Source organism: Ornithorhynchus anatinus, chromosome 1 (genome assembly GCF_004115215.2).
Source record: "Ornithorhynchus anatinus isolate Pmale09 chromosome 1, mOrnAna1.pri.v4, whole genome shotgun sequence".
In the NCBI taxonomy this organism is placed as follows: Eukaryota; Metazoa; Chordata; class Mammalia; order Monotremata; family Ornithorhynchidae; genus Ornithorhynchus; species Ornithorhynchus anatinus.
In genome coordinates this window covers 37,780,298-37,805,536 of record NC_041728.1, presented here as the reverse complement: position 1 = coordinate 37,805,536, position 25,239 = coordinate 37,780,298, and the positions used below count along the sequence as shown (strand labels likewise).

Below are 25,239 nucleotides of genomic sequence, written 5' to 3'. Positions count from 1 at the left end.
AGGCCTCGAGGAGTGAGCGCGAGCCAGGCTAACCGCCCACTGCGCCTGCGCGCACTTCTTCCGGGCGGAGTGGGCGCGAGCCAAGGTGAAGTCACTGCGCCTGCGCGCACTTCTTCCGCGGGGGAAGGCCTCGAGGAGTGAGCGCGAGCCAGGCTAACCGCCCACTGCGCCTGCGCGCACTTCTTCCGGGAGGAGTGAGCGCGAGCCAAAGTGAAGTCACTGCGCCTGCGCGCAGTCCTTCCCTCCCGGGGTGGGGGGGGAAGGCCTCGAGGAGTGAGCGGGAGCCCGGCTCAGCGCGCACTGCGCCTGCGCGCAGCCCTCCACGGGCACCTAGGCGGGGTTGGCTCCCAAAGGTGCGAGGCCTGAGGCCTGTTTGTTGCATTTTTAAAGCTGAGCAATGAAAAGCAAAGCGGGGGAGGGAACGGTCAACGCCCAGGGGCGGGTGGCATGTAACTGTGGGCACATCTCCTCCAAGAGGCCTTCCCTGATTGAGGTCAGGGCCTGGGTTCGAATCTCGTCTGCTGGGTGCCCTTGGGCGAGGGACGTCACATCTCTGGGCCTCAGTGACCTCGTCCGCGCTTAGCGCGGTGCTTGGCACAGGGTCGGCGCTTAAATCCCAGCAGTATCATCTGCAAAATGGGGATGCATTCAGTAGTATTTATTGAGCGCTTACTATGTGCAGAGCACTGGACTAAGCGCTTGGAATGGACAAATCGGTGACAGAGACAGTCCCTGCCTTTTGACGGGCTTACGGTCTATGAGACTGTGGGCCCCAGGTGGGACGGGGGCTGTGTCCAACCTGCTCTGCTCGTATCGACCCCAGGGCTTAGTACAGCGACTAGCACGTAGTAAGCGCTTAAATACCATTATAATAATACTGTCGGTATTTGTGAAGCGCTTACTCTGTGCAGAGCACTGTTCTGAGCGCCGGGGGAGTTACAGGGTCATCGGGTTGGCCCCCGTGAGGCTCACCGTTAATCCCCATTTTCCAGATGAGGTCACTGAGGCCCAGAGAAGTGAAGCGACTCGCCCACAGTCACACGGCTGACAAGGGGCAGAGCCGGGAGTCGAACCCATGACCCCTGACTCCGAAGCCCGGGCTCTGTCCACTGAGCCGCGCTGCTTCCCCCATAATAATAGTAATATGGATTAATATCGTTATTTATGAGTTATTTGTTGAACGCTACACCTCTCGCTCCTGTGGCTTCAGGTGCACCTCCAAGAGGATGAATCCCTCAATCTTTTTTTTTAAGGGTATTCGTTAAGCGCTTACTATGTGCCAGGCACTGTACTAAGCACTGGGGTAGAGTCAGGCTAATCAGGTCGGACCCAGCCCCCGTCCCACACGGGGCTCACGGCCTTCATCCCCGTTTGACGGGTGAGAAGCGGTGCGGTCCTGTGGATGGAACGCGGGCCTGGGAATCAGAGGACCCGGGTTCTAATCCTGCCCATCAGTCTCCGCACAAAACAAAAACTCCTCACTCTAGGCTTCAAGGCTCTCCATCACCTCGCCCCCTCCCACCTCTCCTCCCTTCTCTCTCTCCACCGCCCAGCCCGCACGCTCCGCTCCTCCGCCGCCCGCCTCCTCGCCGTCCCCCGGTCTCGCCCGTCCCGCCGTCGACCCCCGGGCCGCGTCCCGCCGCGGTCCCGGGACTCCCTCCCTCCTCACCTCCGCCAAACTCACTCCCTTCCCCTCTTCGAAGCCCTCCTGAGAACTCACCTCCTCCAGGAGGCCTTCCTGACTGAGCTTCCCCTTTTCCCTCTGCTCCTTCCCCCTTCGCCTCCCCTCAGCTAAGCCCGCTTTCCCTTGCTCCTCCCCCTCTCCCTCCCCTCAGCGCTGTGCTCATCTGTATATATTTTTATCACCCTATTTATTAATGAGGTGTGCATCCCCTTGATTCTATTTATTGCAATTAAGCTGTCTTGCTTTCGTCCGTCCGTCTCCCCCGATTAGACCGTGAGCCCGTCATCGGTCTCTATCTGTTGCCGGTTTGTCCATTCCAAGCGTTTAGTACAGTCCTCTGCACAGAGTAAGTGCTCAAATACTATTGATTGAGGCTCCTCCGCTCGTCTGCTGTGTGACCATGGGTAAGTCACTGACCTCACTGTGCTTGACACATAATAAAGGCTTCGTGAAAACTATAAAAAAAAGGACAGCTCTACGTAACCGTGCGTCCCTGTGTGTGTGTTTAAAGACAGAAATGCTAATATCCCAGCGAAGTTATCTGACAACGCGGCGGGCTGAAGCCTAGGAGTGAGGTTGGGGAACTTTTCTAATGCTCGAGTAGGTCCCCAAAAGGGAAACTGACCTCCGGTCTCGTTTCGTCACGACACCGCCTCGACGGCAACCGGGAGGTACGGCCCACTGGGTGAAACCCGAGTTAATGACTGCAATTTCCTTCTCGTCATCCTAGCAGACACCACCCGTCGGCAGAAATCCCGGGATATTTGACTAGGAGAAAAGGTGAGGCAACCGTAAGGGGAGTCGGGCAGCGATTCGTCATCCCCGTGAGATTCCCCATTCGTACGGCGGGAAGAAAAAGCACCGGCCGACGTTCCCCGGGTGCGTCACGAGACCTGACGCCGCCGAGACCTCCCGGAAGAGCCGGTCGGCGGCGGGGCGGCCCGATGGACGTCGCACGTAAAAGCTAGGTGTCGAGGGCGAGGTGTCGCGATTCAGTCCGTGGGTCGAGCGCTCTCTGCGAGCGCCGTACCGAGCGCCCGAGAGAGGAGCGTCACAGACCGTTCCCTGCCCGCGAGGAGGAATGCGGAGTGCTAAAGCTCAGGTCTATTTCATCTACGTAAACGGGATGCTTTATCATCTCCTCCGGGAGGCCTTCCCCGATTAATAACCGGCGTGGCCTAGGGGACAGAGCATGGCATGGGATGGCATGGCACCCGCCCCCCGGTCGGCCGTTTTGACCCTGGGCAGGCCGCTTCGCTTCTCGGCGACCTCATCTTAAAATGGGGTCCGACTCGCGGGCCCCTCGAGGGACGTGGCCTGTGTCCAACCTACGGTACCTACTCCAGACTTGAGTACGGTGCCTGGCACGTAGCAAACGCTTCGGAAACACCATACCAAAAAAAAAAAATAGTCCCTGCTTATACCCACCTCCGCGAGACCTCAGCCTTTCCGTGCCGTCTAAACAATGTCGTGTTTAACCGAGTCCCGAGGTAGTTGGGGACGGAGCCTAGGACGTGAGCGCCAACTCCTCAGGTGACCCCTCTGCCGTCGCCCTCCTATCTATGATTTATTTCTGCGTCCGGCTCCCACGCTCCATCTTGAGGGGCAGGGCCGTCAGCCGAGGCCCACGGTCAGAGCGCGGCTAATAACGACGATGTTTGTTAAGCCGCGCGTCCGGCCCGGTTCCGAGCGCCGGGGAGCCGAACCGGGTTGGACGCGGGCCCCGTCCCACGAGGGGCTCCCCGCCTCCATTTTACAGACGCGGAATTCCCTCCCCCTTCGGATCCGCTCTCGCCTCCTTCGAAGCCTTATTAAAATCACGTCTCCTCCGAGAAGCCTTCCCTGACTGAGCCTTCCTTTCCCCTACTCCCTGCCCCTTCTGAGTCTCCCTCGGATTTGCCTCCTAATTCACCCCACCCTCAGCCTCTCAGCACCTATGTACGTGTCATATCCGCGTAATTTGTTTTAATTTCCGTCCCCCCGTCCCCGGACCGTGATCGGCTAGCGGTCAGGGTCTCACGTCGGACTCTCCCGAGCGCTTCCCGCGGGGCTCTGCGCACGGTAAGCGCTCAACGACCGACCGACGCGACTTTTGCGACGGAGGGACCGAGCCGCGAGAAGTCCCAACCTGGCTCGTGTTTGGCCTCGGCCCCGTCTCGCGTTGAATTTGCGAGCCCTTATTTCTTTCTTTTCCCCTCGTGGTTCTGGGGCCCGACCCTGCTTCCCCCTTGGAGGAGACGGGCCTCCGATAAGGCTTTGAAGAGGGGGAGAGCTGTCGGATACGACGAGGGAGGGAAGGCCGAGGCCGGACGTGGGCGAGAGGTGGGCAGCCGGATAGACGAGACGGAGGTCCCGGGAGAAGAGGAGCGGAGCGCGCGAAGACAGGCGCTGAACGTTTCTGGGGAAAAGCCACCCGGGCGGCAGAGGGAAGCGCCGACTGGAGCGGGGGAGAGACGGGAGGCCGGGAGATCGGCGAGGAGGCCGATGCGGCCAATGGATTATTGGCACTCGGTCTCTGAGATGGAGGGGGTTTTGCCAACTAATGGGGGCAAAGCGACACGGATATCCCGGGTCGAGAAATCGCCCCCGGCTCCGAGGTGAACGCCGGGTGCCCAGATTCCGGGTACTCACGGAGCGTCGCCCCGCTTCCGCGTTTGAGGGGGAAACGAGAGATTATTTCGGCGCCGCATCGTCGAAAGCAGGGGTAGATAGTAAAAGGGTGAGGGGTGGGGAAGAAGCGGGGGGCTCGGAGGGGAAGGGGAGGGAGGCGGGAACAGCGCGATACCGGGCAGGGAAGCAGCCCAGTGGATATAGGGCACGGGCCCGGAAGCCAGAGGGACCCGGGTTTTAATCTGGTCTGCTGTGTGACCTCGGCCAAGTCGCTTCACCACCCTGTCCCTCATCTGTAAAACGGGAATGAAGACCGTCAGCCCCACGTGGGACACGTCCAACCTAAGTACCTTTTCTCTCCTACCCCAGCACTCAGAACGGTCTCCGGCGCGTAGGAAGCGCTTAGCGAATACCATTTAAAAAAGAGAGGGGGATACAGTCTCAAGGGCCCTTCCTACCTTTCTCTTTCCTCCCGTCTCCCTTCCTCTTCCTTATTTCTCCTTTCCTTATTGCTCCCTTTAATTCCTGTATGACCCCCGGAACAGCCCTATCCCCGTTTGAATAATCCCAAAATCATGATAAAGAAGTGGGGCGGTCTTGAGTGCGAATACAATATACCCCGCCTCGTCCCATACATTTTCTCTCAGGGTATCCGTTAAGCGCCTCGTCGGGTGCCAGACGCCCTACCAATGATAATGTTACTAATAATGTTGGTATCTGTTAAGCGCTCACTATGTGCAGAGCACCGTTCTAAGCGCCGGGGTAGATACGGGGTCATCGGGTCGTCCCACGTGAGGCTCGCAGTTCATCCCCATTTTACAGACGAGGTGACTGAGGCCCAGAGAAGTGAAGCGACCCGCCCGCGGTCACACAGCCGACAAGCGGCAGGGCCGGGAGTCGAACTCGTGACCCCGGAGCCCGGGCTCTTTCCACCGAGCCACGCGAGTGCCGGGGTAGCGAGCTGATCGGGTCGGACGCGCCTGGGGCCGACAGACTTAAATCCCCCTCTTAGGGAAGAGGTGACCGAAGCCCAGGGGAGTGAAGTGACCCGCTCAAGGTCACGCGGCGGACAAGCCGGGGGGCCACTCGGGAAGGGGGGGTCCCTCCCAGCCAGGCCTTGCACTCTCGAAGGGAGAGACGGAGGAGGAGGCCAGAGCCCACCCAAATCTGGGGGGGGAAGACAGGTCAGGGTGAGCCCGTTGTTGGGCCGGGATCGTCTCATATCTGCTCCCCGACTGTTCATTCATTCAACGGCATTTATTGAGCGCTTACTATGTGCAGAGCACTGTACTGAGCGCTTGGAATGAACAAGTCGGCAACCGATAGAGACGGTCCCTGCCGTTTGCCGGGCTTACGGTCTAATCGGGGGAGACGGGCGGACGAGAACAGTGGCGATAAATAGAGTCAACTGGCCATTCCAAGCGCTTAGCCCAGCGCTCTGCACACAGTAAGCGCTCAACAAATGCGACCGGATGAAGGAACGAAAACCCGGTCACAACCCCAACCCTTAGGCGCGACGATTCGTCCCGGAGAATCCTCAAATGAGGACGTGTACCGGGCTGGCAGAGGGCGAGCCCGGGGTGCGTGGAAGTTCATTCGTTCATTGTCGTAGCTCTTGAGCGCTTAGTGTGTGCTGAGCACTGGGCCGAGCGCTTGGAAAGTTGACCCCCTCGGCTTCCCAGGCCCTGGCCGCCTTCTCGTTCGTGGCTGAGTGGAAAGAGCCTAGGCTTCGGAGTCAGAGGTCACGGGTTCGACTCCCGGCTCTGCCACTTGTCGGCTGTGTGGGCGAGTCGCTTCACTGTGCCTCGGTTCCCTCATCTGTCAAACGGGGATTGACCGTGAGCCTCCCGTGGGCCAACCCGATGACCCTGTGTCTACCCCAGCGCTTAGAACGGTGCTCTGCACATAGTCAGCGCTTAACAAATACCAACATTATTCGGAGGCGCCCTCCGTCTCGTCGCGTTTATTGTCGTGCTGTCCTCTCCCCAGCGCTCTGCGCGCGGTCAGCGCTCGATAGCTACGACCGAATGAATGAAATACCAGAGGAAGAGGGAGCAGGCTGACGCTGACCCTAACACTACTCATCCGAGGGGGTCTTTGCTTCTCTTTCCGAGAAGCAGCGTGGCTCAGCGGCAAGAGCCCGGGCTTGGGAGTCGGGGGTCGGGGGTTCGAATGCCGCCTCCGCCACTTATCAGCCGTGTGGCCTTGTCACGTCTCTTCTCTGGGCCTCGGCGACCTCATCCGTAAAATGGGGATGAAGACTGTGAGCCCCACGTGGGACGACCCGATGACCTCCTATCTACCCCCGGTGCTTAGAACAGTGCTTGAAACCTAGTAAGCGCTTAACAGATGCCGTCGTGATTATTATCTCCTGCCGCAGAAACACCCAGCCGAGTAACAGATGTGGAGAAAAGCATTTTCTGGGAAGGAATTCGCGCCCAAAGTGTTCCGCGTGCTTCCCTCCAACCGCTCCCGTTCTCTCCCTTATCCCTCTCTCCGTCTTCACGGCCGCTTCTGTCACGGTCCAGTGGGAGTCGGAGGGTCCCGGGTTCGAATCCCGGCTCCCCCGCCTGTCAGCGGCGGGGGCCTTGAGCAAGTCACTTCGCCTCCCCGGCCCCAGTCCCCTCATCTGGCAAATGGGGATCGAGACTGTGAGCCTCTCGTAGGACGGGGCTGTGTCCAACCCGCTTCGCTTGGACCCACCCCAGCGCTTAGCACAGTGCCTGGCACCTTCATTCATTCATTCGGTCGTATTTATCGAGCGCGGACCGCGTGCAGGGCACCGGCCTAAGCTCTTGGAGAGTGCAGTTCGGCAACAGAAGGAGACGATCCCTACCCCACAACGGGCTCACGGCCTAGAAGAAACGCTTACCCCCAAACCGGAAACCACAGTTATTATGACTATTATCGCTTCTCCCTCATCGCCCCGGAAATGAGCGGCGGGAATTGATTCAGTATTTGCTCCAGAGACCAGGATGTCACAGGGGGCTTTGGATGGGGTCCCAGTTTAGGAAGTGACTCCAGATGTCCGTCCCGTCCCCCTTCCTTCAGACACGGCGCCGTGTTGGCTTTGGGTTCCACCCTACAGCCGAAAGGAGTGAGCCCTGCCAGCCCGAACTCCCTTTTCCCCGTCATTATTTCCGCTCGACGGACGTGATCCCTTCGGAAAAGAAAATCACGATGGGCCCACATCCTCCCCCGGCCTGGGCCTCCCTCCCTTTTCTCTTTTTCTGGGATTTGTTAAGCGCTCACTACGTACCAGGCGCCGTCCTAGGCCCTGGAGAAGACGCAGGCTAATCCATGTCCCACATGGGGCTCGGAGTATAAATCCCCAATTTATTGAGCATTTAGTATGTTCAAAGCGCTGCGTCAAGCACTCGGGAGAGGACAAGACGGCGGAATTAGCCGGCGCCTTCTCCGTCCACAACAGAATCGATTCGACCGTAAGCCCGTCGAAGGGCAGGGACTGTCTCTGTTACCGATCTGTCCATTCCAAGCGCTTGGTACAGTGCTCTGCGCATAGTAAGCGCTCAATAAATACTATCGAATAAATGAATCCCGGATGAAATAAAAGGAAAGCTGAATTTTTGCTAAGGGGGAAAAGAGCGATCACACGGTGCGCTGGGGGAGTGGGCGAGGAACAATTTAAAATTATTCCAAGCGTTCAAGGAGGTCTTGACCGACGGAGCCTCCAAACCAAGAAGAACGAACGTACGCGCAATCCGAACCACGAACGTCACGTTGCTGTTTAGTCAGAAAGCACAGGAGCGCGTGGCCTTCCTCGCTTCCGGGGGCCGGACGATGATGCGAGCCCGTCGGTGGGCAGGGATGGTCTCTAGCGGTTGCCGAATTGGACGTTCCAAGCGCTCAGCGCAGCGCTCCGCACACGGTAAGCGCTCAGTTAATACCACTGAATGAACGAATGTGACCGTGGGCGAGTCACTTAACTCCTCTGTGCCTCAGTTACCTCATCTGTAAAATGGGGATTAAGACTGTGAGCCCCACCTGATTCCCCTGTGTCTACCCCAGCGCTTAGAACAGCGCTCGGCACATAGTAAGCGCTTAACAAATACCAACATTAACGAACAAGGAACATTTTCCAACCCGAAAACCTCGGTCGATTAGGGTCCGGGTAAAAGTTGCACCGGAAGCCAGCACCGGGGGAGAACGCGTCAGTACTAACGGTGGCAATTGCGAAGCGCTTACTCTGCGCTAAGCGCGCTGTTCCGAGCGCTGGGGTAGATACGAGCTGATCAGGTCGGACCGAGTCCCCGTCCCACAAGGGGCTCACAGAGAGAGGAGGATTCAATCTCCGTTTTACAGACGAGAGGCACGGAGAAGCGAGGTAACTTGGCCGGGGTCGCCCAGCAAGCCGTCAGCGGCGCCGGGACTAGAACTCGGGTCCTCTGACGCCTAGCCCGGAGGAACCGGGGCCCGAAACATCGCTCTGCGAATACCGGGCGTCGCTGTTGGTCGATCGGAATTCCCCACTTTGGCCTCTCCGAGACCCACGGGATTTCAAGCCCACGCGGATTTACTAAACGTAAAATTCCAGGTCGGCTTGATCAGCGGGGACGCCGGACAGGATTCCAAGTGGGGAAAACAGAATCCCCGACCCGTCTCTCTTCCCGGCGCCGTGCCCGGTTTCCACTGGGACCTGGCGGCCTTTATCGGAGAGGGGCTGGCGGCGCGGCCCGGCGACTGGGACGCGGGTTCTAATCCCGGCCCCGCCGCTTGTCTGCTGCGAGGCCCCGGGCAGGTCGCCTCACTCCTCTGGGACTCCGTTCTCTCGTCTGCAGCGGGTCGGTCGCATCTGCCTAGCGTTAGGCTGCACGTTATTCATCCGGTCGTATTCAGTGAGCGCTCACTGTGCGCAGAGCGCTGTACCGAGCGCTTGGAAACCGTCGTCGTCATCATCCCGGTATCTGTTAACCGCTTACTTGGCGCCCGCCACCGTCCTGGGCGCCGGGGTCGATACGGGACGATGGGGTCCGTCCCCGTCCCCCGTGGGGCTCGCGGTCTTCATCCCCGTTTCCCGGAGGAGGGAACCGAGGCCCAGAGAGGTGGAGTGCGGGTCACCCAGCAGGCAAGGGGCAGAGCCGGGATCGGAACCCAGGACCTTCTGACCCCCGGGCCGGAAGCTCGGCGTAGGCCCGGGACACGCCTGTTCGACCGTCCTCTCCCAAGCGCTCAGCACGGTGCTCTGCACCCAGATGGATCCCACTGAGGAGCGCTGTGGCTCCTCGGGGGATTTCCATAAACCGCACCGCTGCGGCGCCTCTTCCAGCGAGGAGCCGTCGGGAAGCTCGGATCCACCCCGGCGCTTAGGACGGCGCTCGGCCCCGAGTGAGCGCTTCGCGGGTAGCCTGACGATTATTATTACCGACCCCGTGGGCCGTCTCGAGGCACGGTGTCCTTTCCGGGTTCTGGGGGCTCTAATTTCAGAAGCCGCCGTTGAGTCCCGGCTCTAAAAATGGCTCGTGGGGGAAGGATAGCGAGCGTCGGGGGTCCGGGACCGAACCGGCTCCGGAGTGCCGTCCCGAGCGCTCAGTACGGCGCGCCGCCCACAGTAAGCGCTCGATGAATCCCATGGAGTGAACGAAGATTAAGGCCCTCTTTCCCTCCCCTCGCTTCGGTCTGTGACCTTTGGACATTGGATACTCGCCACACCCCCAACCCCACAGCACTCAGGTCCACATCTCTCAATCGTGTATCGTAAATGACTCATTAGGAAGCAGCGTGGCCTAGTGGGTGGAGCCCGGGCGTGGGAGCCAGGAGGACCTGGGTTCTAATCCCGACCCTGCCCCCCGCCTGCCGTGTGACCTCGGGCAGGTGACTTCCCTTCTCCGGGCCTCGCTTCCCTCATCTGGAAAATGGGGACGTGAGCCCCGTGTGGGACGGGGACCGTGTCCGACACGATCTGCTCGTGTCCACCCCGGCGTTGGGTACGGTGCCTGGCACCCGGAAAGCCCTTCACGCCCACCGCAGTCGTCATCATTATCGTCGTCATCATCTATTAACGTCCGTCGCCGTGGGCAGGGCACGTGTCTGTCTGTTCTCCTATTTTAACTTTCCCAAGGAAGCGCTCGGTAAATACGACCATTCGAATGACCATTCGAATGAATAAATGAAACACGGGGCCCGGCCCGGAGCAGGCGCTTAACAAACACCGCTTCGCCCAGTGCCTGGCGCGCGGTAAGCGCTCAACCAATCTCCTTTAGAAAAGGAGAAAGGGGTTTTAGATCACGTTTCCGAGGGACGGCGGAGGCCCGTCGTGGCAGACGTGCTTCCGACGGACCCCCGTCCCACCCGAACAGGGGCCAAGATCGCCGCCGTTCTCCAGTCTCCACCTCAACCCCCGCGTCGGTCGGTACGGTCGGCAACAGCTGCGGCTTCCTTCTGGAATTCCTGGAGTTCTTGTTTCCGCGGAAGGCTCGGGCCCCATCCGTCTCAGGAGACGCAAGCGGCCGTTAGTAGGGCTCGTCTCTCAGCGGAGGTCAAACCGCAAGGCCCGTCTCCTCCCGGAGGCCCTCCCTGCCCGAGCCCCCCTTTCCCCTTCTCCCGCTCCCTTCCGCGGCGCCCCGACTCGCTCCCTTTATTCACCCGCCCCCTTCCCAGCCCCACACCGCTCATGCCCCTCTCTGTCATTTTATCTCTTTCGATTGGCGTCCGTCTCCCCGTCTGGACCGCCGGCTCGTCGCGGGCAGGGAATGGCTGTTTGCTGATCTGCCGGCCTCCCCCCAGCGCTTAGCGCGGTGATCCGCACGCAGTGAGCGGCCAACGCGTCGTACGACCCTCCGCTCCTCTGCCGCTCACCCCCGTTGGCGCCCATCCCGCCGTCGACCCCCGGCCCGCGTCCTCCCGCCGTCCCGGGACGCCCTCCTCACCTCCGCCAAACTAGTCAGGGCTCATGAGTTCGAATCCCAGCTCTGCCACTTGTCAGCTGTGTGACTGTGGGCAAGTCACTTAACTTCTCTGTGCCTCAGTTCCCTCATCTGTAAAATGGGGATTAAGACTGTGAGCCCCATGTGGGACAACCTGATTCCTCTGTGTCTACCCCAGCGCTTAGAACAGTGTTCGGCACATAGTAAGCGCTTAACAAATACCAACATTAACTCTCTTTTCCTCTTCAGAGCCCTGCCGAGAGCTCACCTCCTCCAGGAGGCCTTCGCGGACTGAGCCCTCCCTTTCCCTCCGCCCGTCCTCCCCTCCCCACTTCGCCTACTCCCTCCCTCCGCTCTTCCCCTCCCCGTAGCACTATATTATTTATTACTCGATCTGTTTTGTTGGTGACGCGTACGTATCTGTGATTCTATTTATCTTGACGACATCGACGCCAAACTACTGGTCTCGTCGCCCGTCCCCCTCCCGTTTTGACCGTGACCCCGTCTTTGGGCGGGGATGGTCTCTCCGTGTCGCCGAATTGCACGTTCCAAGCGCTCCGTACAGGGCTCCGCACAGCGTAAGCGCCGAAGAAACAGGCCGGGACGAATGACTGACGGCACGAACGAATGCCTGCCTGGCATCGGGTCAGGTCCCGGGCTCGCCTGGCAGGTTGTCACAGCCCCGGGTCCAAGCTCTGCCCCTGCTTGCACGGAGACGTCCCTCCCTAAGCTGCAACTCGCTCCACGCCCCTGCCGCCGACCTGCGGCGGCGGGGCCCGGCTCCGTCGCCCGTCTGACCTCGGCACTTCGCGTCTCCGGGCCTCCGTGTCCTCACCCGGGAGCCCCACGTGGGACAGGGGCCGGGTCCGACCCGTTCCGCGCGTCCGCCCCGGCGCTCAGCACGGTGCAGTGAGCGCTTCCCAGATGCCATCATCAGCCTCATTTTTTATGATCGCTATCTGCACCACCAAGGCACCGAGTCAGGGCCATCCGTCCGACTGAGCAGTGGGAGGAAGCCGACGATCGCTTTCTGCCCCGTCCGGGCGGGAAATGGGCCCTGGGCTTTCGAGAAGAGTTTGGGGGGCGGCCGGGAACCCCCGGTTCTCCTCTCCCGGGGACGACCGATTGACCTCCTCGCCGCACCTCGAGCTCGTCCGTCTCGAGCTCGCCCGCGTCCCCCGCCTCTGGCCCTCCCTCCTCATCGTGACCCGGTGGGTAGGGCCGGGGTCTGGGTGCTAATCCCGGCCCGGCTACCTGTCTGCTGGGTGACCTCAGCTCCCTCATCCGGAAAACGGGGATGAAGACGGGGACGGGCTTGTATCTACCGCACGGTGCCTGGCGCCTAGATCCCATTGCCCTACCGAAGGTCTTCCAGGCCTTCGAAAGAACATTTGAGGTGAAACGGGAGAAATGGGCTTCACGCGGGTGTGATTTCTCCATCTAACGTCTTCCGTGCCTCCAGAGAGAACGTCTGCCGTGCCGAAGGAGAAATTTGCTTCGAGCAAATAGTCTCCGCTTTGATTTCTCTATCTACGGTCTTCAAGGCCACAGAAGAGAATATCTGAGGTGAAGAAGAGGAGATCGGCTTTATACAAAGAAAAAAACAACCTCCTTTATTTTCTGTACCTCCAGGCTCCCAGGCCTGAAAAGATAATACGTGGGGCGGACCAAAAGCAAATTCTTCTTCCGTTCTCCAGTCTATCTGGCCACCTAAGGTCTTCGGGGCCTCAGAAGAGAAAATTTGAGGGGCAGAAAAGAGGAGAAACGGGCTCCTTGCAGATCCATCTCCAGTTCACGATCTGTCGCTGAATCGCGCTTTCCCGGCGCGCGGCACAGCGCTCTGCGCACAGTAAGCGCTCGATCAATACGACCGAGTGAATAGTAAGCGCTTAACACACACCAGTAAAAGACAGTAAAGGGGGGATGGGGGATTAAATACCTGCCCTCCCTCCTATTTAGCGTGAGCCCCGTGGGGGACGGGGATGGAGTCCTACCTTTTCGGCTCGAACCCGTCCCGGGGCTCAGGACGGCGCTCGGCAGAGGGGAAGCGCTTAATACCTCGATTATTATCCTCAGTGGACCTCCGGGAGCTTGTCTGTGGGAGAGGGGTGCTGTCGTCCCCCTACGGGTCCCTGAAAGCTGCACGGCAGGCCCCACGGGGATCATCAGAAGCCTCCGGTGCTTCATAGGTGCAGGTTTTATTATTTTACTATTTTTTTTCTTTTTCAGGGAACTTATTAAGCGCTCGCTTCGTGTTCTGTGTTCTAAGCCCTAGGGTGGGTACAAGTTCATCGGGCCGGACGGAGTCCCTGCCCCGCGTGGGGCTCACGGTCTGAGAACGGGTCACCCCCGTCTCCCGGATGAGGAGAACCGAGGCCCGGAGAAGCGAAGCGACTGGCCCAAGGGCGCCCGGCCGACAGGTGGCCGAGCCGGGATTAGAACCCGGGCCCTTCCCGAGGGCCTCCGCTCCCTGGAAAATGGGGAGGAAGGCGGTGAGCCCCACGTGGGACAGGCTTGTATCTCCCCCAGCGCTTAGGACGGCGCCTGGCACGCTGGAAGCGCTTAACAAATATCGTTTAGGAAAAAAAAAAGATATCGGCGCGACCTTAAGTACAGCGACGACCTGGGTAAAAGGGAGTTTCCCGAATACTTCCAAATACTGATGCAATTCCGCCTCCTCTCCTGACCCCAATAAATTACATTTACGCAATTTCGAGTTTAAAAACTTTAAAGCCCGAAGTCGGAAGGTGGGACAAAGACTCCAAATTGGCCCTCCTCCCCGGCCCATTTGGCGTCTGAGGGGGCGTCGCTCGGCGAGTCCGAATGGAGACGTGGCGGAAATCGACCGATCGCCGATGCTCCCTGAGCGCTTACTACGGGCGGAACACTGAACCTCACCCCCGATGAGCCCGTGAGCCCGTCAGTGGGCGGGGACCGTCTCTATCCGTTGCCCATTTGTCCATTCCACGCGCTTAGTACGGTGCCCTGCACATAGTGAGCGCTCGATAAATACTACCGAGCGAAGGCACTAAGCCCTCGGGAGAGGACGGCGCGACAGAACGAGCTGACGGTCTAGAGGGGGGAGACGGGCGTTAACACGAAGAAATGCTTCCTGATATGTGATTTCAATCCAGGTACCTGAGCCTCGTGGGGTCAGGGGGAAAATCGGATGTCCCCAGGTCACGGATCCAAACGCGGAGCTGAAATAAACGCTAACTGAGCCCGGGCTCTGTGAGAAACTCGCCTTTTGCTTTGCCTGCTGGGATAATCTCCCACCGCCTCGCGGGCCCTTCCCGGGCCGTCGCCGCAGGTCTGGGAATCCCGTCCCTCGGCCGTCAGGGGCTTCTGGTCCCGGAGTCCGTCGTCTCTCTCCAGGGGCCCCGATTTGGGCGGCGACCGGCCCGCGGTCGGAGAGATCGGGGGCGCGGGAGTCCGGCGGGACCGGGGTCAAAATCGGAATCTCGGCTTCCGAGGAGAGAGGAAGATGGGGGCGGACGGTTGGCCGAAGCCTCCGGACGCGCTTTTCCAAGAAGCCACAGCCACACCCCGTTAACCTGCCCCGCTACACGGCGACATAACCGTCGGGCCACAAACCCTCTCCGCCGCGGCCGTCTCTGACCGTCCGACCGGTCTGCCCCTCGAGCGTAGCGAGGCAGCGTGGCCCAGCGGGTAGAGCCCGGGCCCGGGAGGCAGGGGGACCCGGGTTCCAATCCCGGCTCCGCCGCGCGACCTCGGGCGAGTCACTTCATTTCTCTGGGCCTCGGGGACCTGACCCGTAAAATGGGGATCGAGATCGTCAGCGCCACGTGGGACAGGGACCGCGTCCAATTCGCTCGACTTTGTTTCCGCCCCAGCACTCGGCACCTAGCGAGCGCTCGACAGATACCATCACGATCACGACCGTCACCAGGGCAGGAGCCCCTCGTGGAGAACGGCCCCGAACGAGGTGTCTCGACTCCCGAGTTCCATCATTTCAGCCTTATCTATTTGAAAACAAACCAGTCGTCGGATTTTTTTTTTCCTTCTAACTCTCTGAGCATCGAGCAAAGTTTTGTGGTCCTTTGCACGTTTCCACGGTCCGGATTATTTTCTAGAAATTTCTTCCCGGTCCTCCCTCTCCCCACCGCTCTCCTCCCTTCTCCCGGATCCCACCTTCGGACGGTGACCCGGCAGGAGGATTTTGCATAAAGCGAGGGAAATAGAGGGTCGTCAACAGAGACCGTTTTATAACTTTAACTCCCCGTTCAGGGTCCCGGACGCTCAGAGAGTTCGCGGAAGGGCGCTTTTCATTTGCTACCTGCTAGAGCTTCTTGGAGAACGGCTGCTCCTTTTAAAAGATATATATATCTTTTGTATATGTATATATATATATATATATATATATATACACTCAGTTCTCCTTTTCGCTGGGCACGAGTTTTCAAGGCCAAGGAGTCGTCTGCCGTAAAGTTTCTCTAAAGACGAAAGGAGTGGGAATCGGCGGGGGGGGGAGGGGGTGTTTACATCCCCCTCTCCCCGAAGCAGATTGGAAATGTGCTTTAAAATCCGGGGAGAATCAAGAATCAGAGAATCCACTCTCTGAGGGGATTTGAGATTTAGCAAGAGAGTCAACTCCCGGAGGAAAAAGTTACCTAAGCGCACTCAAGCACATTTAAGTACTCGTGTGTCCCCCCCCCTTCGCCGCTGCGAGCCAAGCTGGGTTTTATTTTATTTTATGTCATAGCGTCGGCTGAGTGCTTAGCAGGCGCCGGGCACCGCGATACGCACCGACACGAGCCAGTCACGGAGGACGGAGTCCCCTTTCCACAGGGGTCGCGCAGTCTCGATCCCCATTTTCTCAGTCGTACTTCTCGACTGACCGGACCAAGCTAAGTGAAGCTAAGGAGGTCGGACGCACGTGGGACGGGGGGGGCTCACCGTCCCCATCCCCATTTTCCAGATGAGGGAAGCGAAGCGGCCGGCCCGAGGTCACCCCAGCGCCGGGACGAGAAGCCGGGTCTCTGGGACTCCCGGGCCGGGCTCCGCCCGCTAGGCCTCGCCGCCCCTCCTCTCCCTGGGCTCGGGATCTGGGGTGCAGGGAAGGGTCGGGGGCGGACTCCAGAGCGGGCCCGGACCCCCGAAACCCGGGCCGGGCCGGCTTCTCCTTCCTCCCTCCACCCGCGCAGCAGAATCGGGTCCAGGGGGTCTGGGGAGTCCGGGAATCCGGGGGTCCGGGGAACCCGGGGGTCCGGAAGCTCCGGCAGATCCGGGGGTCGGGAGGCTGCAGGAGGGAGGAAGGGGGGGATAGAGGAAAAGGAGGAGGAGAAGCAGCAGCAGAGAGGAGGAGGAGCAGGGGGAAGAAGAGGAGGGGGAGAGGACAATGAGGAGAAGCAGCGGAGAGGAGGAGGAAGAGAAGGAAAAGCAGCGCAGGGGAGGAGGAGGAAGGAAGAGGAAAATGAAGAGGAGCAGCAGAGAAGAGGAGGAGGAAAATGAGGAGAAACAGCAGGAGGAAGGAGGAGGAGGGAAGAGGAAAATGAAGAGGAGCAGCAGAGAAGAGGAGGAAGGAAGAAGAAAACGAGGAGAAACAGCAGGAGGAAGGAGGGGGAAGAGGAACACGAGGAGGAGAAGCAGGAGGGAGGAGGAGGAAGAGAAGGGGAGGAGGAGAAGCAGCAGAGGGGGAAGAGGGAAGACGAAAGGGAGAAGCGGCAGAAAGAGGAGGGAAGAGGAACACGAGGAGAAGCAGCAGAGAGGAGGAGGAGGGAAGAGGAAAATGAGGAGGGAAACAGCAGAGAGGAGGAGGAAGGAAGGGGAAATGAGGAGGGGAAACAGTGGGGGGGGGAAGGAAAATGAGGAAGAGAAAGAAGAGGAGGAGGAGAAGCAGCAGAGGGGAGGAGGGAAGAGGAAAACGAGAAGCGGCAGAGAGAAAGAGGAGGGAAGAGGAACATGAGGAGAAGCAGCAGAGGGGAGGAGGGAAGAGGAAAATGAGAAGCGGCAGAGAGAAAGAGGAGGGAAGAGGAATATGAGGAGAAGCAGCAGAGGGGAGGAGGAAGAGGAAAATGAGAAAAGGAAGGAGGAAGGGGGAAGAGGAGGAGCAGCAGAGAGAGGGAAGAGGAAAATGAGAAAAAGGGGGGAAGAGGAGGAGCAGCAGAAGGAGGGAAGAGGAAAATGAGGAGGGAAACAGCAGAGAGGAGGAAGAAGGAAGGGGAAATGAGGAGGAGAAACAGTGGGGGGGGGGGAGGAAAATGAGGAAGAGAAAGAAGAGGAGGAGGAGAAGCAGCAGAGGGGAGGAGGGAAGAGGAAAACGAGAAGGGGCAGAGAGAAAGAGGAGGGAAGAGGAACATGAGGAGAAGCAGCAGAGGGGAGGAGGAGGGAAGAGGAAAATGAGAAAAAGAAGGAGGAAGGGGGAAGAGGAGGAGCAGCAGAGAGAGGGAAGAGGAAAATGAGGAGGAGGAAGAGGAAAATGAGAAAAAGGGGGGAAGAGGAGGAGCAGCAGAGGGAGGGAAGAGGAAAATGAGGAGGGAAACAGCAGAGAGGAGGAGGAAGGAAGGGGAAATGAGGAGGAGAAACAGTGGGGGGGGGAGGAAAATGAGGAAGAGAAAGAAGAGGAGGAGGAGAAGCAGCAGAGGGGAGGAGGGAAGAGGAAAATGAAAAGCGGCAGAGAGAAAGAGGAGGGAAGAGGAACATGAGGAGAAGCAGCAGAGGGGAGGAGGAGGGAAGAGGAAAATGAGAAAAAGAAGGGGGAAGGGGGAAGAGGAGGAGCAGCAGAGAGAGGGAAGAGGAAAATGAGGAGGAGGAAGAGGAAAATGAGAAAAAGGAGGAGGAGGAGGGAAGAGGAAAAGGGGGAGGAGGAGGAGGAGGGAAGAGGAAAAGGGGGAGAAGGAGCAGGGAGGAGGAAGAGGAGGAGGCAGGGGAGGAGGCGGAGCGAAGAGGGGGAGGAGGGAGGAGGCAGGGGGCGGAGCGTGGCGGCGGCGGCGGCGGCGGTGTCCGGGGGCGGTGTGGGAGCGGGCTGGACGCCCCGCGCACTAGGAAGTGACGCGCCGTCGGAGGAGCGGCCGAGGGGGGCCCGGGGAGCGGGCTGGCCGCCCCCGACGCCGAGCGGGACGCCCCCGGGCAGCTTCCGCGTCCAGAAGGTAGGCCCTCCCCCTCCCCCCCCGCCGCCCACCTGGCCCCCGCGGGCTTCGGGGTTTCTTTCGGGGCCGGGCGCTGTACTGAGCGCCGGGGAGGGGACGGTCCCGCGGAGCGAGCGGACGAGTGTGTTTCTGCGCATTTTCGTGGCTGAGCTCTGTACTGAGCGCCGGCGAGAGTCCAGACCGGCGGAGCTACCGGTGGCTGTTTTGGGGGGCTGGGTTTTTTAATGGCCGAGCGCTGTACTGAGCGCCGGGGAGGGTCCACTACGGCAGAGCTACCAAACTCGGGGCTTTTTGGGGGGCGTTTTAATGGCCGAGCGACCGTACTGAGCGCCTGGAGGAGGACGGTCCAGCAGAGCGAGCAGACGCTTGTGTTTTGGTGTATTTTCGTGGCCGAGCTCTGTACTGAGCGCCGGGGAGGGTCCAGTACGGCAGAGCTACCAAACTCGGGGCTTTTTTTTGGGCGTTTTAATGGCCGAGCGACCGTACTGAGCGCCTGGAGGAGGACGGTCCAGCAGAGCGAGCAGACGCTTGTGTTTTTATGTATTTTAGTGGCCGAGCTCTGTACCGAGCGCCGGGGAGGGTCCACTACGGCAGAGCTACCAAACTCGGGGCTTTTTTTTGGGCGTTTTAATGGCCGAGCGACCGTACTGAGCGCCTGGAGGAGGACGGTCCAGCAGAGCGAGCAGACGCGTGTGTTTTGGTGTATTTTCGTGGCCGAGCTCTGTACCGAGCGCCGGGGAGGGTCCACTACGGCAGAGCCAGCCGATGTGTTTGGGGGGTTTTGGGCATTTTCATGGCCGGGCACTGTACTGAGCGCTGGGGAGAGTCCAGACCGACAGAGCTACCGGTTGCTGTTTTGGGGGGGGGGTGGGTTTTTAATGGCAGAGCGCTGTACTGAGCGCTGGGGAGAATCCAGTACGGCAGAGCTGGCGAACTCGGGGTCTTTTGGGTGTTTGAATGGCCGAGCGACTGTACTGAGCGCCTGGAGGAGGACGGTCCAGCAGAGCGAGCAGACGCGTGTGTCCTGGTGTGTTTTCGTGGCCGAGCTCCGTACCGAGCGCCGGGGAGGGTCCACTACGGCAGAGCCGGCGGACGCGTTTGGCTTTTTTGGATTTTAAGGGCTGAGGTCCGTACTGAGCGCGTGGGAGAGTCCAGTCCGGCAGAGCTGACGGACGTGGTTTTCCTGGGTGTGTTTTACTGGCCGAGCACCGTGCTGAGCGCCGGGGGAGTCCAGCGGAGCCGCCGACGGACACCTTCGCTGCCCACGGGTCTAGAAATGAAGGACCGATCCGGACCCAAGGGCTGTGGGGCCGAAGGAGGGTGAATGAAGGCGCGGCTCCCTTCGGTTTCCGCCGGATCCCTCCGTCGGCGATATGTACCGAGCGCTTTCCGCGGGCGGGACGCCGTACCGCGCGCCCCGGCGAGCGGAGCGCGACGGAAGAAGCGGACGCGTCCCCTGCCCGGAACGGGGAGTCCCAGAGATGATCCCCGGCCCACGGGGACGCGGCTCTCCCCTCCGCCCGGCCGCGGCGGTCATCGAGCTGCCGGCCCCGCGCGCGGCGCCGCACCCAACGCCCCGGCGAGCGGAGCCGAAGGGAGGTGGCAGCGGCCGCGGTCCCTGCCCCGCGACGCCTCCACGGCCCGGAGGCGACGGCGGTCGGTGTGGGGCGCTTGTGACGCGCAGGGTGCCGTGCCGAGCGCCGGGGACAGGGCGATGCCACCCGACGGGGCGGACCCGTCCCTTGGTCGCTGTCGTTTCGGAGGTTTCCGGGCCGCCCTTTTCGTTCCATCACCCCTGATCTTGGGGGGGTTGGCTTTGGTTTTCCACCCCCTCGTGCGACCGCCTGCCTTTCGGCCCCCTCCCCGGCGTCTTCTCCGCTTCCTTACGGGGCCCGGAGGCGACGTCTCCCCCTTCCCCCCGCCTCGTCGCGGCTCGGCCGTCCGCGCGGCGCTCCGCGTCCGCTGGTATCTCTCGAGCGCTTGCTGTGCGCCCGGCACCGTACCGAGCGCTCGGAATGGGCGGGTCGGCAACAGATCCGGTCCCCCGCCCGTCGACGGTAGGCAGCGCTCCGTGCATCCCGCCGACGGAGGACCCTCCGACCGCCCTCCCTCCCAACCTCCTTAGGCCTCGAGGGGCCCGAGACCCGGGACCCTCCGTGGCGCTCGGAGAAGGAAAGGAGCACTTCTCGGAAAGGGTTTCGGCCGGCTCCTCGCACCGCTACTCGTGGAGCGCCCCCGAGGTGCCGGGGCACCGTACCGGACGCCGGGGCCGACCCGGGCCCGCGCGGGGCTCCCGGCCTTAACCCCGGTCCCGCAGGTGACGACGGCGGCGGCGGTTTTGAGCGCTTGCCCTGGGCCGAGCGCCGTTGGAAGCGCCGGGGCGGGCGCGAGGCGACGAGGCGGTCCCGCGTGGGGCTCGCGGCCTTCATCCCCGTCCGACGGGCGAGGGAACCGAGGCCCCGAGGAGCGAGGCGGCTGGCCCGAAGCCGCCCGGCCGACGAGCGGCGGGGCGGGATCGGAACCCGGGACCCCCGACCCCCCCCCCGCGCGGCACGGAGCCGGGCGCCCACCGGGTGACGAGCCGTGGGCTAGGGAGAGTCGGGTCGGGCCGGACGGGGGCCTCCGTCCCACCTGGGCCTCACGGGCCGAGGCAGCCGGCGGTGGACGTCTGTTTTACGGGCGGGGAGACCGAGGCAGGGAGCGCCTCGGAGGCGGGGCCGGGCCTCGAACCCGGGCCTCGGCCCCGCCGCCCGGTCGATCCCGGGAGCCCGTCGGCGGGGGACGGCGTTTCCTCTCTCAGACTCCCGACTCCTCGCCGCGGAATGGTTCTTTTTCCGCGTGGGAAAGGCGGGAGGGGATTTTCCCCATGCTTCTCTTTTCTCCTTTTCCTCCCGGCCCGTCGGGAAGGGGACGGCCGAAGCGCTCGGGGCCCCCGCGCCGGGTCCCGCTGGCGAAATCCGGCCCGGCGCGGGACCGGCCCGGAGGCTCCCGGCGCGGGGGGTCCGCCGGGAGAACCGGGAGAGGGGCCCGGAGGAGAGAGCGCGGGCCTCGGTGTGCGCCGCCCTCTCCGTGTCTGTGTGTGTGTTCCTCTCTTGGGGGGGCGTCTGTGGCTCTCTGCGCTCTCTCTCTGGGTCCTCGTGTCTGGGTGTTTCTGTCCGTGTGTGTCCGTGTGTGTAGGGGTCGGTGCGTCTGGGTGTCTCCGTCCGGGTGTGTTTCTGTCCTTGTGCGTCTGTGAGCGTGGGCCTGCGTTTCTGGGTCTGTGCGTGTGGGGGGTCTGTGCGTCCGGGTGTTTCCGTCTGGGCGTTTCTGTCCGGGGGACGTCTGCGTCTCCGCGTGCCGTGTGTCCGGGTGTCTCCGGCCGGGTGTGTTTCGGTCAGTGCGTTTCTGTCCGCGTGTGTGTGGGTGAGCGTGGGTCTGTGAGCGCGTGCCTCTGTTTCTGGGGCTGTCTGCGTAGGGGGTCTGTGTGTCTGCCTGTTTCTGTCCGTGTCTGTCCGCGACCGTGTGCCTGTGTTTCTGGGTCTGTGTGTGGGGAGGGGGTCAAATTGTGTGGGGGTCTGTGTGTCTGGGTGTTTCTGTGGGGGGGCTGTCTGGGTGTCTCTGGGTGTTTCTGTCTGGGCGTGTTTCTGTCCGTGTGCGCCTGCGAGCGTGTGCCCGTGTTTCTGGGTCTGCGTGTGTGTTGGGGGGGTCTGTTTGTGGAGGGGGTCTGTGTGTCTGGGTGTTTCGGTCAGGGCGCGTCTGTGTCTCTGGGTTTGCGTGGCGGGGGTCTGTGTGTTTCCGTGCGGGTGGGTCTGTGCCTCTGCGTGCCGTGTTTCCGGGTCCGCGTGCGGGTGGGCGTCTCTGCGTGTGCCCGTCGGTCTCCGGGTGGGTCTCCGCGCACGTGTGTGTCCGTGGGATGTGTCCGTGCCCCAGTGACACGACCGCCCAGAGGGAGTCGCGTCGTCCGGCCGACGCGTGATCCCCGAGCCGCGGGGTCGCACTGGACGTTTACACCCGGCCCGTCGGGCCGGCCGCTCCGCCTGGCGAATGCGAAATGGAGAACCGGGCCCGCCGGCTTGCCCTTCGCCCTCTGCCCTCTCCCCTCGCCCTCCGCCGAGCGCCCGGAAGGCGGAGGGCCGCGGGGTCCCGGGGAGCTGCGATCGGCAGCTCCCTTTCGGGAAGGGGGCCGGAGAACCCCCTCCGGGAATCCGTCCCGCCGTGAGGGCCGCGGTAAAAAGCACGTGCGACCGAAGGGGAACGCCGAGGACGGGCCGGAGCCCGCCGCTGGGCGGGGATCGGCCCCATCCGTCCCCCGGTCGCACTTCCCGAGCGCTCCGCACGCGGCGGGCGCTCGGTAAATGCCGCGGGACGGATGAATGACGGGGAGTTGGGTCCGACCCGATCGGCTGGGAGCTCCCCAAGGGCTTCGTCCGGGGCCCGGCGCGGAGTGAGCGCCCGACGGTCACCGCCGCCGCCGTCATTATCCTTATTACTCTCATTGCTCTTTTATCATCATCGTTATGACAGCGAGCCCCGTGTGGGACGGGGACGGCGTCCAACCTGATTAGTTGTACCTACCCCAGCGCTTAGCACAGGGCGGGGCACCTAGGAAGCGCCTAACGAATACCTTTTTTATTTTTTTAAAAAAAGGTCAGATTCATTCATTCATTCAACAGTATTTACTGAGCGCTTCCTATGTGCAGAGCGCTGGACTGAGCGCTTGGAATGTAGATTGTGAACTGGGGGGGGGGGTCAGCCGTAAAACCTTAATAGAAGGCGGAGCCGGATTCTGGTGCCGGAGAGGGCGTCCCTCCGCCTGAATTCGAGGAAGATCACCGGTCGTCGAAAGGTGGTAGTGATGGAGCCCTTCCCGTGGGTACAGAACGCCGTACTAAACGCTTGGAAGAGCGCGGTCCGGGGGCGCGGGAGCCAGGAGGGGCTGGGTTCCAATCCGGCTCCGCCACGTGTCTGCTGTGTGACTTGGGGCAGGTCGCTCCGCTTCTCTGGGCCTCGGTTCCCTCGTGTGGAAAATGGGGATGGAGACGGGGAGCCCCACGGGAGACGGGGACTGGGCTCGACCCGATCGGTTCGTGTCCACCCCGGCGCTTAGTACGGTGCCTGGCACATAGTGAGCGCTTCACAGACACCTTAATTTTCACCTCATCGGTCAAGGGGGGATTGCAAGCTCCCCTCCTCCGGGAGGCCTTCCCGGACTGAGCCCCCCTTTTCCTCTCCTCATCGCCCGACTCCCCCTTTCTGCTCTGCCCCCTTCCCCGCCCCGCAGCGCTTGTTTATATAGGTACAGATTTATTATTCTCTTTATTTTATTCACGATGAGTATCTATCTGCAATTCTACGCATTTATAGTGATGCCATCGACACCTGTCTGCTTGTTCTGTTGTCTGTCTCCCCCCTTCTAGACCGTGAGCCCCACCGTCGGGCGGGGATCGTCTCCGTCCGTTGCCGAATTGGCCTTGCCAAGCGCTTAGTACAGCGCCCTGCACACAGTAGGCGCCCAGTGCATTCGATTGAACGAATGAACGAAGCGGCGAGGCCTAGCGGATCGATTCCGGAAAGTGGAAGTGGCGGAGTGTTTGGATGTAAGTGTCGTGGAGCGGAGCGTGCGGTGAATATCAGGCGCTTAAGGAGCAGAGAAGCCGCGGGTCGAGCCCGGGCCTGGGCGTCAGAAGGATCTGGGTTCTAATCCCGACTAGGCCGTTGCCTGGCTGTGTGATCTTGGGCGCGTTGCGTCGCTTCTCTGGGCCTCGGCTGCCTCCTCTGGAAAACGGGGATGAAGACGGTGGGCCCCACGTGGGACGGGGACTCGCCCCAGCGCTGAGTACGTAGTAAGTGCTTAACAGAGACCGTCATCACCATCGTCATCATCATTATTATTAGTCTGTTCGGGCGTTAATGGCCAAGGCAACCCAGGAACAGGAAAAAGAGTTTTGTTTGCGATGAACGGCGAACCGTCTCTTAAGCCTTCTCGGGTCGGGAGTCGGTTGTGAGGTTGAGACTTGGACTTTTTTTTTTCTTTCTCGTGGTACTCATTGAGTGGTTAAGCGTTACGCGAGGTGAGAAGGGCCGGGGGGAAGGCGACCGAGAGCTTTAAAGCCAAGGGTCGGGAGTTTCCGTTTGATGTGGAGGTGGATGAACCACCACCTGGGGTTGTGGAGGAGAGGGGGAGATTCTGAAACCTTTCAATCTTTAAAAGAGAAACGATCCGGGGGGGCAGAGCCGAGTGGGGATCGGAGAGGGGAGAGACGGAGGCAGGGAGATCTGGGCGGCGGAAGGAGTCAAAATGAGATTTTTTTTTTAGTTAATAAGCGCTTATCGGGAGCCAGACACCGGACTGAGCGCTGGGGTTAGCGTGGGGCTCACGGTCTTCACCCCCATTGGACCGAGGAGGGAACGGAGGCCCAGAGACTGGAGTGACTCGCCCGAGGTCACCCAGCAGACCAGTGGCGGAGGCGGGATTAGAACCCGGCTCCTCCGACTCCCAGGCCGGGGCCCTTTCCATAATCCACCGATCCTTCAGCAGGGATCAAGAGGGCACGGGGGGGGGGGGGGGCAAGCTCCCCGGCGAACGACAGGAGAAAACCCCGGGCAAGCAGCCGGCGGTTACGTAGAGAGGACGGTGTCTCCGCTCCGCCGCCCTCTCCACGTGCGGACGGACCTTGGCCCTGGCAGTTCCTTCTCCGGACTATTTTGGGCGGCGGATAAATCGGGCAGGTCACGGTGGCCGCTCGGAGAGGGATGGCGGGGGTGGCGGTTGTATTCCGCCGCGGGCCTCGTTCATTCCCTCGTTCATCCGATCGTATTTGTCGAGCGCTCCGCGCTTGGGAGAGGCCAACGAAACAGTAAACCGCTACGTTCCCCTCCCACAGCGAGCTTGTAAATCTAGACCGGGGGAGAGAGGGACATCGGTACATATAAAAAAATGACAGATAGGGACAGAAGTGGTGTGGGGCCCGGG

General features: G+C 61.2%; 1 protein-coding gene across 1 annotated transcript in view; it reads left to right on the top strand.

Moving 5' to 3' along the window:
- Window positions 1-18,158: 18,158 nt before the first annotated feature.
- The window catches only part of MIDEAS (mitotic deacetylase associated SANT domain protein), a 41,562-nt gene continuing 34,481 nt past the window's right edge, over window positions 18,159-25,239 (top strand). Inside the window, exon 1 of the mRNA XM_029058627.1 lies at window positions 18,159-18,287. The gene's annotated coding sequence lies outside the window, so the exon portion shown is untranslated. The remainder of the gene's footprint in view (window positions 18,288-25,239) is intronic.